At 36.6% G+C, this 12,278-nt stretch overlaps 1 protein-coding gene across 12 annotated transcripts in view; it reads right to left on the bottom strand.

The window, feature by feature from the left end:
- ptprfa (protein tyrosine phosphatase receptor type Fa) overlaps positions 1-12,278 on the bottom strand; it is a 259,663-nt gene that overhangs the window by 199,522 nt on the left and 47,863 nt on the right. The window contains exon 1 of one of the 12 annotated variants that reach the window (XM_073815322.1): positions 5,472-5,613. The exons of the other annotated variants lie outside the window; for them this stretch is intronic. The gene's annotated coding sequence lies outside the window, so the exon portion shown is untranslated. Of the gene's footprint in view, positions 1-5,471; positions 5,614-12,278 lie in introns of those variants that run through there. 12 annotated transcript variants of the gene reach the window in all.

Raw genomic sequence — 12,278 nt, 5'->3', positions numbered from 1 at the left:
TACATGAGTTTTGTATGCAGGAGGGAAGCAGTCAGACGCTGTTATTTTGCATTCGCTGCACTATGTTGACTGAGGAAAGTGGGGTGATAGTGCATTTATTTTTGGTGTGCGTGTGTGTATGAGGTGTAACCCTATCTGCTAGGTGAAAATCTCACAGAGGAAATAAAAATGCTTTATCTGAAATAACTGATTTGCATGTGTTGATGGTGACAGATGAGTCAGAGAATGAGAAGTGTTTTTGACGGGCGAAGGCATGCCTGTAAATGTAGAACATGGTCGCCTAATAAACGGCACGCTGCGGTCTTTCCAGCTAGTTGTCATATACAATTTGCTCTAAATGAGACCGTTTCCTGCAAACACACCCAGAAGCTGAAAGCAAGCCAGAATGTCTGCGTATGAAAGATGAACGTTTTCCCGAGGTCAACGGCGCTGATCTTTCTGTGACATTTCTGCTGGCAACAGCTGAGAACTTTGAATCTTTCATAAACACGTTAAATCCGTTCAGTGCTAATTCTGTGCGGTCCCAGGGCGTGTCGAAAAAGGTCGAATAACACAAAGGGTCAGTGACATGGATATGAAAGACACCTTCCATTACAACCCCTGCAGAGAAAAGCGCTTTCACAGAGAAAGACACCTGTTGTTCCTCTAAAGCACCTTAACCCATTATGCGATACATTTCATTGTATAAACTTTTAAAGAGTGGGTAACTGAGTTTCACTTTGTCTACAAGACGGCATTCAGATACTTTTCTTGCACTCTAATCCTCTAAGTTCGGGCTTTACAGAGAACTGAGAAAACACCGAGATGGTTTCCGAGCAACGCTACTGTCAGGATCTTTCTGAAGACATTCGAAGGACGAGCGCAGACTTGTGTCGCAGCGATGCAAAACACACACGAGAACACAAACACACGTACAACAGGAAACAAGAGTTCTGTGTAAATAAAACTGCCTCAAAGAAACTTCAAGACTTTGAAACCAACACACATATATCCAGTTTAAACGTGGCTCTATCATTCATAACTTGATTGCAAAAGATGCTGATACTAAATACAACAACGTTATATTTGAAGAGTTTGGTTCCAAAACGTGATAAACTCCTTTTTTTAATTAGTCACCGACAAAATCAGTATTGTTTCTGCTCAGTATTAAAAAGTAAATTCTTAATTTTACGTAAAATCTGATATCCACCGTGTTATTCTGTCATCTTTTCTCCCTTTTTTCCCAAAAGGTGATAAACGCTAGTCCTCCTTCTCTGCAGAATTCAATAAATCCGCTCAATCAATCACAGCGCACCATTCCATGCATTGTAAACAAAAATGGTGGCACTTTTTATATATATATATTTATATATTGATGTTTTTATAATAAATCTTTGAAAATCAAATTATGGATTTAAATTGTTTATGTTTTTATAAACTAATGCTATGTGCTATGTGAAAGTTTGTAACAGAAAAGTGGTTTTCAAAGTGGTTTTCAATACCAATGCACTATTCTTCATTTAGCAGACAGTTACTCAACAAGTCAACTTACAGTATGTACTTATGTCATTTTATTGGTATAGAAAACACGTTTTTAACCAAATTAGTCAAAATGGATTTATTGCGTTTTGGAAACTCTTCATTTTTTTCAAACTGGTTAAACAGATCCCAGCTGTTCTGTGATCCCACGGTTTGACAAGCTAGTGATTTGTGTATTAATTAGCAAATTTATATAGTGAAGGTCTATAATTTGCATGTGTTTCGAAGTTATGCAAATATCCACATTCAAGCAATTAAAGCTCAACAAGACGCTAAAGCTGCGTGCACACCGTTAGCGACTAGCAACGGCGGAGTGACGCAATCTCATTCATTTCGAAGTTTGAAGATTTCCGGCAACACAAACGACAAAGACCCTTTGGTGACAGAAAGTGGGCTCGTCTAGCTACGCGGCGAAGTTGAGAACAGTTCGATTTTATGCAAATGATGGGCAACTATCGGGAGCGACAACCAATGAGAGTGAAGGTCTTTTACTAAAAGTACTTTTACTTGAATACTACTGTTATGCCTTAGTTTATTTGTAACTTTGCTCTTTTTTTATTTATATATCCTCGTCATTTGTTTATTTGTTCTCTTATTTGTTTTATTTCATATCACCCTGATCCAATAAATGATCAGATCCGTGACTCAAAACCATAATGTTATCCAAACCGTGCATTTCTGTGATCCATTAAACTTTTAAGTTATTTAACATTCTATCAATTTTGACGCGGTAGAACATTTTTTACATTTTTCATCTAAACCAATGAAGTTAACAAAGACGAAGAATTGATTGACCGAAACTTTGAGACTTAAGTGGTCTGGGCCAAATTAATTGCAGTAGTGTAATACTGTAGGGGGTTTAAGGGTTTAAAACGAATCCTGGCTAGAATGTTCAAGGAGCGCTGTAATTATAGCAGATGTCTCCTATTTCATAAGGGGAAAAGTACAGAGCTGGTAACCAATCAAAGTTCTCAGGTCAAAAAAGATCAAAGTTTGCCATTTCACACATCAGCTTTTGAAGTTTTCAAAGGAAGGGAGGACGGTTGATTTTAAAGATCGTATCTGTATTTTTAAACCAAATAACTGAAATTCGTAATAATGCTAACGTCTTTCGGTCTTTGCGTCACCGTGAGATGACACAAATAGCAGCGGTGATGCATTTTACTGTAAATCAGAGAGACGGAAATTCAAAAGATAATTAAATTTGGCTTATTTTGAACTCTTCTTCAGAAGCTCATGGTGAAGGGACTCTGGCTTTGAATTCTCCATCAAAGAGAGCAATAAACAGCAAATGGAGACTTTATACACCAAACAAATTACTGTCCCCATAGCTCATAGTGGATTCATTCACATCCCCGCGAGAGATAAAACACTTTGAGGAAACCCCCGAATGCTCTGTGTGTGTATGACGTGACCATCTTCTGTCACGTATAGGGGATGTATCCATGAAACAATGCACTATTCTTCATTTAGCAGACAGTTACTCAACAAGTCAATTTACAGTATGTACTTATTGTATAAACTTCAGGGTCAAGATCTGTCTGGCTACGGATAGCCTTGTGGTTATGGGTCGACATATAGCACCAGTGTGCTTACGGCAACCCAAGTTTGATTCCCGTCTTTGAGGTCCTTTGCCGATCCCGCTCCCCTACGTATGTACACCCAACACTTTTCTGTCTACACTCCACTATACTGTCTAAATAAAGGCCAAAAAAGTAGTTTGTCTGGATATATCATCATGCATGCAATGTCAGTCGAAACTAGTTTGCAAGCAAAATATAAATTGCAAAACTGGCATATTAAAAAATTATACATTCGTAGCTGAATGCTGATTGTTCAAGATACTTTTGATACAAGCTACTTTCTGTAAAGCGAATGCCAATAAAAGCAAAAGAGATTTTAAATAATCAAACTTTGGGTAAGTAGCTCTTAAACCAGTTAGTCACTTCATATCTACAAGAGCACCTGTACAAGCAAACATCACAATTAAAGATGACCCGCCTTTCCAAATTCCTTCAATCAGACACAGGACATGATGGGAACACGAATATACAATGGGATCACCTCATGGTCATAAAACACCCCACTCAACTGAGCCAGTGGACCATTGGGAGATAAGGTCACAAAGGTTAAGATCTCTAACTATTGTTTTGTTGTTCCATCTGGAGAGTAAACAGAAGCACAAAGCCTGATGTCCTCCTCTTTTCTCCCTGCACACCTCCTCCTCTGTTATTGCGAACGAGAGCTGCATGTTGGTGGTCCATGTAGCAACATGCAACCACTGAAAGTGTGAACAGAAAGCGAGTGAGAGAGAAATCTTGGCAGCGACTGAATGGACGGCATTGCAGTAAGGCAGGACCGTAGGATTACACCAGACAATGGTATGCTTGAAACACGTAAGGCTCTCTGCGTGAAACAAAATCGCTCCCTGGGGACACAAATGCATTCCCTGCTGAACAAAGTGTGACAGACAGTCTCGTTCCCGCTGACTTCCCACCAAAAGACACTTTTGATGGAGTATTCAATCACCGCAGAGGAAAAGTTCCCCGGCTCATTCAATACTGCCCTGTATGTGCTGTATGAAGTCATATTCACTTTAACCACCTTGTGAATAATGGACTCCTACGTGTGTTGCGAACAATGTAAAACATTTTTACAGACTGAGGTCATGATAAAAATCTAGAATTTCTTTCGCTTAAAGTTGGAGAAAAGGAAGCTTTAAACAAAGAAAGGTAATGACGCACAATGAAAAAGAAATATTTTGTCACTAATCAAATGTAAGCAAATTTAGACGTGTTTGTACAAAAAGGTCAAATGTTTAGGTTTTGCACAAACCTGTGGAGTTACATATGTGTGATTTCCAACACATGCTGTCTATTTAACTTTACAGATTTTCACATTATTTCAAAGAAAAAAATTAAGACTACAAGATCCAGTTCTCAAGTCAAGTTTTTTTTTTTTTTTTTTTTTTTGCTTTTTCAATAGTCTCACATAAACATCATTCTCTTAAAAATAAAAACATGTTGCTCACATATTATGGTAGCCCAGTTTGTGCTGAATACAGTGACTTTTCCCATTATTATGTTTTCAAGGAACAGAAAAACTCACGGCAAGTCAAAACTTCTCCAGGGCCCCAAAACCCCCTCAGACCCCAGAGGGTTAAGGCAAAAAGACACAGCAAATACCAAGAAATTGTAATATACAATTTGTTTTTTATGTTAACTATTATGTGTTCCTGTAGTTTAATGGTAAGGTATTGCATTAGCAGTAAAGAAAGGTCAATGGTTTGATTTCCAGGAAAGACACATACTGATAAAATGCATAGTTTGCAATGCAATAAAAGCACCTGCCAAATGCATAAATGCAAATGTAAATTGTTATACTGCTAATAAAAATTTTGCATTTTTGCATAATTCATCAAATACTAAACAAACACATTTTTTACTAATATTCTCAGACTCCACTGTAGTTTTTAAAACAACTATCATTTCTGAAGACTTTGCAACCCACAGACTTAAGTAAAACTTAAACATGTGGTGTAATTTAATAATGTTTTGAGCAATATTGTATTTAATCACATAAATTAAACGTATAAACTTTAAAAATCTCCCTAACAGCTCTTCAGAAAAGGCAGTGTGTAAAGTCATTATTATGCTAAAGAAGAACGAACCAAGATAAACCACTGATAAAATCTCTTGCCACAGGACAGCTGTGATCCTCTAACTGGTTGCCTTTAAACCACCAACGTGTTTGTATATAAACAGTGCATTGAGAAGATGCTACATCACTAATAAAACACTTATTTATGTGCAAATATATAAATATAAATATATAAATACAGAACTGAAATAACAACTGCACTGCATGAAGTTCATACATAAAAGCTGAGCAAATGATTTTAACCTCCCTATTATAGCATAATAATGCAATGCAATGCAATCCAATGCACTTACCCATATAAAGAAAACCATCCAAAGAAAACTTGATCAGTTATAGAAAAATCCTCATTTAAAAAACATGAAAAATGTAAAATCCTGCAGAGGAAGGCAGCTGTGTGTGCGCACGACTACAGACTGATCCATATACCTGACACTGAGAGGACAGCGTTACTCTATCTCAGCTCTCAGCTGGGACAGAAGCGCTAGTGTCTCTGGGGACAGGCGGACGCTTTCTGAGACTGTGAACGAGGCTAATTCAGACACAGGCAAAATCAAGCAGGTGTTGAATTACAACAAGGGCAGAGGGAGGGGCTTTAATCTCCATGGCCAATCGGAGAAGGGGACCATTGTTTGATTTTGCACAGGTAAATGGGACGGCCTCTCCTATTCTTTCCTGGCAGCAGACCAACAGGTAACTGAGGACAGTAATGGCATTAAAACAGGTTGGTTTGTTTTTTTATAAGGCAGGTAGACAGACAGGCTGGCTGGCATAAAGCTGTTGTTGAGATAAAGACCTCATTAAGGAGAATATGAAGAGTGTATACAAATAAATTCTAAGTATGTAAAACCTCATAAAAATATGAAAAATAAGGACACAAAACACAGGTACAAAGTACTCAATTACAAATAAGCAGATGTGCAAGTGTGTGCACATTAAAGTGTGAATGTGCGAAGACGTGTAAGTGTAAAATATGTACAGTGTGATGCAGTGTATAAATATAAATATGTTTAGTAAATCCTGTATATACATACACATAAGGTCTCTTGGAGGCGTATAAAGTGTTCAGTGCAATGTAAACATAGCAAATGTACTTGTGCAACGTCCAGGTTGAGGTCAATTCGCAGCTAATGCGCCAAAAGGAATGAATTTACTTTCATTCTGATTCAATACCGACTGAATAGAAAGTAAGTGCATCGAAGTGGAGGCAAATAGATTTTAGATTGCATAATCACAGCATTCTTAAAAGAAAAACTGACACGACTGTTTTCAATGTAGTCAACTTGACTACCTGTTCTTCGGCAGAAGTACACCAACAAGTTATCACACTCTTAAAAATAAAAGTGCTTCTCGATGCCATTAAAGAACCATTTTTGGTTAAATGGTTCCATGAAGAACCTTTCTGTTTCACAGAAGGTGATATAAGGTTCTTCAGATTATAAAAGGTAATAAAGAAATAGGACTGTAACTAATGATTTTTTCATAATCGATTAATCTGACGATTATTCTATTCAATTAGACCTTTTGCTTATTATAGCTAAATACATCCCTAAATTAGAGTATTTATTTGTAGAGGTGTACTTTAAAAAGTGCAAAAGCCATTTTTATGATGCCATTGAAGAACCATTTTTGATCGAATGGTTCCATGAAGAACCTTTCTGTTTCACAAAAGGTGACATAAGGTTCTTCAGATTGTAAAAGGTTATAAAGAAATAGGACTGCAAATTACAATTATTTTCATAATCAATTAATCGGACGATTATTTTTCCAAAAAATCAGGATAAAAACTAAAAAACTATTCAATTAGACCTTTTGCTTATTATAGCTAAATAAATCCCTAAATTAGAGTATTTAGGTGTAGAGGTGTACTTTAAAAAGTGCAAAAGCCATGTTCTTCATGATGCCATTGAAGAACCATTTTTGACCAAATGGCTCCATGAAGAACCTTTCTGTTTCACAAAAGGTCCCTAGTGGTAAAATAAGATTCTTCAGATTATAAAAGAGATTATAAAATAAGAATAGGACTGCAACTAATGATTATAATCATAATCAATTAATTGGACGATTATTTTTCCGATTAATCAGGGAAAAAATGAAACATCTATTTAATTAAACTTTTCACTTATTATAGCTAATAAATCCCTAAATTAGAGTATTCATGTTTAAAGGTGTACTTGAAAAAGTGCAAAAGCCATACATCGACTTGCAGATTATAAAAGGTAATAAAGAAGTAGGACTGCAACTAACGATTATTTTCATAATCGATTAATCAGACAATTTTTCGATTAATCGGATAAAACTTCTATACAATTAGACATTTTACTTATTATAACTAAATAAATCCGTAAAATTACAGTATTTGTGTGTAGAGGTGTCCTTAAAAACTCTTAAAAATAAAGGTTCTTCACGATGCCATTGAACAACTTTTTTATGTTTTGGGTCAATTTATGCCTTTATTAGATAGACAGTATGACAAAAGAGGACAAGAAAAGTACAGGGTGGAGAAAGGCTTATGGGATGGGACCTCGAGCTGGCATTAAAAATCAGGTCGTGAAAGTGTGTCTGCACCATATGTCGGAGCACTGCCCACTACACGATCAGCTCCGTCTAAAGTACCATTTTTGAATAAATGGTTCCATAAAGAACCTTTCTGTTTCACAAAAGGTTCTTTGAAGTGAAAAAAAAAGGTTTTCAGATAATAAAAAAGTAAGAAAGACATAGTTCCTAAACAAACTTTTGACCCAATGGAACAAAAAATGATTGAGGAACCAAAAAAGGTTCTTCTATGGACATAGGTGCCAAACTCGGTCCTGGAGGGCCGATGTCTGGCAGAGTTTAGCTCCACCCATAATCAAACACACCTAAAGCAGCTTATTAAGGTCTTACTAAGCATACTACAAACCTTCAGGCAAGTGTGCTGAGGCAAGTTGGAGCTAAACTCTGCAGGGCATCAAGGATCGAGTTTGGGCATCCTATGCATCATGAAGTATCTTTATTTTTAAGAGTGTACATCCGTTAAAGGTGCAAAAGTTTATCTAATGTAATTTAAATGTGCATAATTGAAAACATTTAATTAAATCAATTAGTTTATTCATTAGATTCATCTTACATTAAACACCTGTAGCTGTAAATTCATCAGCACGTTAATGGCAGCACACGTAGCGATGACACTTAACATCACAGTACACAATAAAAATAACTGTCCTCCGAAAATGATTCAGCAACGAGGAGCTCCATTCATCGCATGAAAGGATCAAATTCAACCGAACACCAGTAGACCACTCAGATTTTACAAATAATGTACAATGGGAGCATATTAAATTGGCATCTCAGTAATGGAACAGCTCTAATGCCCAAACCCCAGCACCACCTGTCAAACATACATGTTCCCTTCAGAAACCAATTACCTCTGAACAGGACTGCTGGGTATTCTTGATAAAGTGCTTGGGCTGTTAATTAATGTGTTTTGACTAAGAAAAATGAGGTCGAATAAAATTACAGATGTATCATTTTTCATTAAACCTTGGCTTGATGGAGGGGCTCTTTCAAAAAGAGAGTCTACTGCCAAAAAGGAAAAATAACCCAAAAAGACAGCATCCCTCACAATCTCTTGCTGATGTAGATTTTAGGACTGTTTGCTTTTGGATAAGCCCACATTTGTCTTTCATTTACCCGGCAGGGTTCCTGAGATTCATTTTTTTTTCAAAGAAAGGAACAGAGTGTGTATATAAACTGTTTCTAAATAAAGACGGCGTTAACCCATTTCCAGCTGCCACCCACATGTGAAAAAAAATCTTTGCTCTGTATAAAAATAATCATTGGAGGTCAATAGAAGGTACAAGCCATGATTGTAAAACAAACATGTGTTTGTAAATGTATGATGCATTTTTGTATAATGTAACCAATGCATCAATCAAGGAAATCAGACACTCTGCACACTCTCAGGACAATGCATTGACAAAAACACACACACACACACACACAAATACAGACAATGAAAGGTCATGCTCAACCCGAAACCAAAGCCACGGTACAGTACTATAGCCTTGTTACGTCATTTTACAAAAGCCCCGGATTGAGTTTCACTTCAAACCTCAGCACATGAGCATCTGGTGACTTCAAGACAGAAGATTTTTAACTCTTTCCCTCCCATTGACAAGTTATCTCATCAATTAAGAGAAAACGCTTCCCTGTCAATGTTGAGTTTTTACGGCAATCCATATTACCGCTATTATCCACTAGGTGGTGCTCTTACCCAACTTACATAACACTAAAGCATCCGCTGATCCAAAAACAGTAAAAACTCTGTTAATGTTTTGATCAATGTTCTAAATCTGATCTCTAACAAAGTCCTTCTCAAAAATGCAATTATCTCATTATTTTGTTTAAAATCTTTGTATTTTTAAACAAACCCATATTTGAGAGGCGATAAAAAGAAAAAAATGAAGGTAGGCTGAAACTTTTTTGTTAAAAGGCAGAGGCTCTGTTCTTTCATTTGATATATTGTATGTAGGGCTGTCAAAAGATTAATCCTGATTATTCACACACAAAATAAAAGTTTGTTTTTGCATAATATATGTGTATGCACTGTGTGTAATTATTTTGTATATAAATACACAGACATGCATGTATGTATACATTGTATATATATTTTACATTATATATATATATAAATATATATAATTTTTTTATATATATATCTTATATTATATATTAATACAAAATATATACATACATAATTTTTTCTTAAATATATACATGTATGTGTGTTTTTATATATACAAAATAATTACACACGTTGGAGCCGATGGTGTAGTAGGCAATGCCCTGACATGTGGTGCTTTTCCTTTTTTTCGATCCGAGTTTGATTCCTCTCTCCTCCCTGTACTTTCCTGTGCTCTCCTTATTCACTGTTAAAAATAAAATGGCCAAAACACACATAGTGCACACACATATATTATGCAAAACAAACTTTAATTTTGTATGTGATTAATCACGATTAATCTTTTGACAGCCCTAATTGTATGTTTATATATTTAAAGGAACAGTATGTAAGAAATTTATATTTATTAATCATAAAATGCCTCTGATATGTCACTACACATTAAGAAATCATTTTCGTTTCAAATATTTATATCACTGACAAAAGTGGTCCGGCCAGGATATTGTTATTTAAAAAGTGGAGTTGCAGCCCTCAACTGATGTTTATGTTGTCATGTTGTGTATTGGCCACCAGTTGTGTGATTGCAGTACCAGTTTTAGCCACAAGTTGTGTGATTGCAGTACCAGTTTTAGCCACAAGTTTTGTGATTGCAGTACCAGTTTTGAAAACAATCCTACATACTGTTCCTTTAAAGCCCCACTGTGTAGGATCTACTCCCATCTAGCGGTAAAGCTCTATATGACAACCAACTGATTATTAGTTTCTAGCCCCCCCCATTCGGAACGCGTTTTAACTAGTACGGTGGCCCTGTCATGCCAAGGTTAACATGGCTTCCAGTAGCTAAAGCAAAAGCAATGAAAAAAAATGAACAATTTGCATTGTCCTTTGCCTGTGATCCGTCAAAGCACACAGATTTATGTTAAACATGTAAAAAGTCTGATTGTCATGATATGTCCGCTTAAAATCACATAAGTTACAAAAAGCAATCATAAACGTAGCTTAGACACTCCTTTTTCATCCACGCGAGGAAAAATATCACAGGGGCTGTTAAACTTGGTATTAAGATGTGTTTTCATCGATCAGATCACAAGTGGACGAGAGAGAGACATTACGTTTACACTTGGTGTTTAAATCGGTCTCTTTTTGTCCATTTTCGACCGCTTCTCTTCAGATTACTGAGGAGATGGTCTGTGGACCAGTTCCTCTCCTGTCATTTACTCATGAGCTAGAGTAATGACGGGTTTAAATGGACGCGAACTAATATGTCAGAGTCCAATGCTTATGTTTAAGTAAGCGTTACATGTCCGTGTATATGTAAGAGCTTTCTCTGATATTGGTAATAAGATCGCTCAACTTTCACACGCTTGTAAAATGAAACGAAAGACGCGCAGATCAGACGCTTTTATCAATGAAAGGCTAAAAATAGCGCTGTACACCGTGTGTTTGTGTTAGAGTTCAGAAAAGATGAAAAACATTTATCTCAGTACCTCAGATTACATAAATGGGCGGAGAGACGGCGTGTGGCTGTTCCAAGACATTAAACCACATGAACGTTTACACTAACAAGTGTTACGCATACCCATGCTATAGTTAGCCAAGGAACTATAAAACTTCAAGTTTACAACATAAACTGTATAGATGTAAACGAATATGCTGAATTACCTGTGGTGAAGATAGAAAGTAACTTGAGTCCAATGAGCCCCATCTTGGAAAACTAACTCCAATATTGACTTTGGTCTTGATGTTTTTCCTGTCGCGTTGTCGTTTAAAATCCCTGTTTCGCTTCCTTGGCGACTTGTTTTAATGTCCTCGAGAATAGTTCTTCAACAGGCTTTCAAAGCATTAGATCGCAGGTTTATCACGGCGTGCGGCCGAAGGATTCAGTCTAACGCAGGTCGCATATCCGGGCTGCATACGTCATCAAGCCTGGTTTATTTAAATTAACTGAGCATTACATTCGCAAGTCATAAGCATATTACATCAATTTACAATTAACTAAGAATAAATGTCAGCTTTATAATTGTTAATATTCTGAAATAAGACTGTCTTGATGACGTATACCGCCTACACATGCAACCTCCGTAGGCTTCAGCTCGCGGCCAGCTTGAGTGTGCTCTGAAAGCGCGAAAGGCGGAGCTTGAATTTCAGGAATGTCCCTCGTCGGCGAATGTATTTCAAAGATGGAGGCACAACATGGATTCAGCCAGAGAGCGCTACGGCGGTATGTATTTTAAATAGCAGATTCTACACTTACGAGAATACTTTGATTAGTGGGGTGGAAGTAATTACACATGAATGAGCACATACTTTTGGAAGAAAACATGGGTTTTTGCTAAGAATTAACTAAAAAAAGTACACACTGGAGCTTTAAAGAATAACATTTTCGGAAGGCATTAAACCTTTGTGAAAATCATAAAAATGCTGTCGCTGGCTGGTAAGA

Source organism: Paramisgurnus dabryanus, chromosome 7, assembly GCF_030506205.2.
Source record: "Paramisgurnus dabryanus chromosome 7, PD_genome_1.1, whole genome shotgun sequence".
Lineage (NCBI taxonomy): Eukaryota > Metazoa > Chordata > Actinopteri > Cypriniformes > Cobitidae > Paramisgurnus > Paramisgurnus dabryanus.
The sequence above is the reverse complement of the archived record's forward strand: the minus strand, read 5'-3'. Positions and strand labels throughout refer to the sequence as shown.